Raw genomic sequence first — 3125 nt, 5'->3', positions numbered from 1 at the left:
GATGTAGACACTTTTACAAGGGGCCACATGAAAAAAATAACCTATCGATGCCTGTTACATCAAAGAGGGAGTAAGATTTGGAAGTACATGGCTAAATCGGTTTCCATACGGGAGGGAATGATTCGAACTCTCGACCTCTCTTAAGGAATGAGAGTACAGTACATGACCACTTACGGTAACCAAACTTATTTTATATATATATATATATATATATATATATATATATATATATATATATATATATATATATATATATATATATATATATATATATATATATAGGCTTCGAATCCGGTGCACCCCCTATATTAGATGAGCCCATGAGCCCTCCTAATATCCATTGATCTTATTACCATGAATGGCTGTGATTATAATGAATTTAGGTGGTAATTAAGGATAATTCCCAATCAGAGGGTTATAATAGTAATTGAATGATTAAGTGTATTTATGGACATTTTATGATTGGAATGTGAAGCATCCTACGCCTTGATATCTCCAAAGGAAATTAATATGTTCTCCTCTTTACAAAGGCTGTTGGACTTACCATGGCGTGAACAAGCTTTGACGAGAAAACTCTGGGCTGTAAGTGCAGAGAGAACACCAAAGTTCTCCGGCGACCCCAACTACAGGTATGTGCGTTTCCGAACACTCGCTTGTGCATATGTTGTTTACTGAATGATTAATCCGCAAAGTATGGTGGTGTGTGGTGGACGGTGTGGTGGGGTGTGTGGCGATAGTTGGGCGCAGTATAAGTTATGTGATGTTTATCGCGCGTTCGGGTTATTGTATGTGCATATAGGGTAGATTGATTCTTATCGATGGGGGCAGAATGTACTGTGCGATAAGTGCGTTAGGTTTACCACTCAGAATGATTTGAAGGGATAATGATTGTTGAACCTTTTAACCAATTTAGACTTTTAGGGTTATAGGGTTATAGATTTGAAGGGATAAACTGGTAATATTTCTCAGTATATATATATCCCTTTTTTTTTTTTGTATGGCTGGTTATGGCGTAAAACGTTATTAACTATAACCTTTGTGGCAGGTGCGCTACATATGGAACACGCAGTTGGCGCGGATCAGTGTGTTATGGATTCATCACCGAATGGGACACAATTTTGGTTACCGGAATGCGACCAATCCATGAAGTCAGTGTTGGGGCAGGTGTTTTCGACATTGGAAGAAGGTATTTACTTCTACAACAACTACGCCTCTATAAGTGGCTTTGATGTGCGACGAAGTTCAGACAGAAAGAACACTCATGGGGCGATCTTGAAGAAAAAACTGGTTTGTACGCGTGAAGGTTTTAAACAGACAAAAGGCAGAAAGCACTGGACCGGAACCAGCGGCCAAAACCAAACGCCGACGTCCCTCGAACCGAGTAGGATGCAAGGTCAAGATTGTATTCAAAAGGAATAGTGCGGGCAGATATGTAGTGAAGACCTTCGAGGAGAGGCACGCACACTGCTTGTGCGAGGAGAGCTACAAACCATTCTTGAAGGTCAACATGAAACTAGATATTGGTCACCAACAGTTCATAACAAATTGCGCCAAAGTCAATGTCGGTGCAAGTAAGAGTTTCGACATATACGCGGAGCTGGTTGGGGGAGTAGAGAACGTAGGAGCTACACAGTTAGATTTTAAGAACTACCGGAGGGAGGTGTTGACATACATGCATTTAGGGGATTGTCAAATAGTTCTATCCAAATACCTAGATATTAAAAGCGATTACAGTGACATGTACTTCGAATACGAGGCGAACGAGTCCGACCAACTAACACGGGTTTTCTGGGCGGATGGTGTCGCACGAAACCAATACAGTGCATTTGGGGACGTTGTTTCGTTCGATGCGACATACAAAACTAACAGGTACGCCTTTAGACAAGCTTTAATACCGTCGCAAGTTATATTTATTTGGCGTGGTAACGCGTCGCAAGTTAGTAGTTTGCAAATGGCACTGTCTGTGCGTTACAGGCAAAAGATACAGGTGACCACGATATTTTGTGTGCATTGAGTATTGTGTTTTGTATAAACAGTGCTTCACCTTGCGCGATTGACGAGTTTGTCTCGCGGCTGGTATTTGTTCTGTGCATTCTGCTGAATATATTGCGCCATGTTGAAAATTTTGGAAAAAAATACGTTACGCACTGACCATGCAAATCTGTCTTAAGCGTTCCTAAGTTGATGTGCTATGTTTTAGGTATTACTTTACCTGTTGAATGCATCCACTTCGTGCTGAATATTTGGTTCCCTATCGTGACCGGTACAACCTCGTCTTTGTCCCGTTGACCGGCATCGACAACCACAAGAAATGCGTTACATTCGCAGCAGCACTCATTTCTCGGGAGGATGTGGACTCTTACTGTTGGGTGTTAAAGCACTTCAAGGGCGCAATGGGTGGAACGCCACCTATCGCAGTGACCGATCAAGACCCTGCAATGAAGGTTGCAATTGCGAAAGAATTCCCGGACACTCGCCACCGTTATTGCATGTTGCATATCATGACGAAGGTGGGTGACAAAGTGAGCTCTGACTTGGCTAGGAACGAAGAGTTCAGGAGGGAGCTAAATGCCGTTGTTTGGAATGACACCGCGACTCTGATTATTTTGAGGTGGCATGGAGAGGAGGAGTTGAAAAATATGGGCTACTGGAAAATGCGTTGTTGAAACGTATGTACGATGAGCATGCATCGTGGGTGCCTGCGTGCTTCGAAGGTGTATTTATGGGCGGGTTGCTCCGTACTACGTCCCGCTCCGAGGCCGAAAACAGAATTTTCAGAAACAATACTAACAAGCACATATGTCTCACTGAATTTTTCACCAGGTTTGAGAGTACGGTCAGAAAGCAACGGATAACCCAATTTGAACTAACTGGCGCTAGCGATGCACAGACCCCCCACTTTATGACACCACTGTGTATTGAGCGAAAGGCAGCATCACTTTACACATTAACTGTGTTTTACGAAGTCCAGGAGGAAATAGTAGCCGGATGTTTTGATTGCCGTGTGCGATCAGTCGCCGACGGTGGTGCCATCAGCACTTATGTGGTAGAGGATGAACACGAGACGCGGTTCACATTGACCGTTGAGAATGTGACATAGACGACACACTGCCAGTGCCGACTAT

This window comes from Ipomoea nil, unplaced genomic scaffold (genome assembly GCF_001879475.1).
Source record: "Ipomoea nil cultivar Tokyo-kokei standard unplaced genomic scaffold, Asagao_1.1 scaffold0176, whole genome shotgun sequence".
NCBI lineage: Eukaryota > Viridiplantae > Streptophyta > Magnoliopsida > Solanales > Convolvulaceae > Ipomoea > Ipomoea nil.
This window is presented reverse-complemented; position numbering follows the sequence as displayed.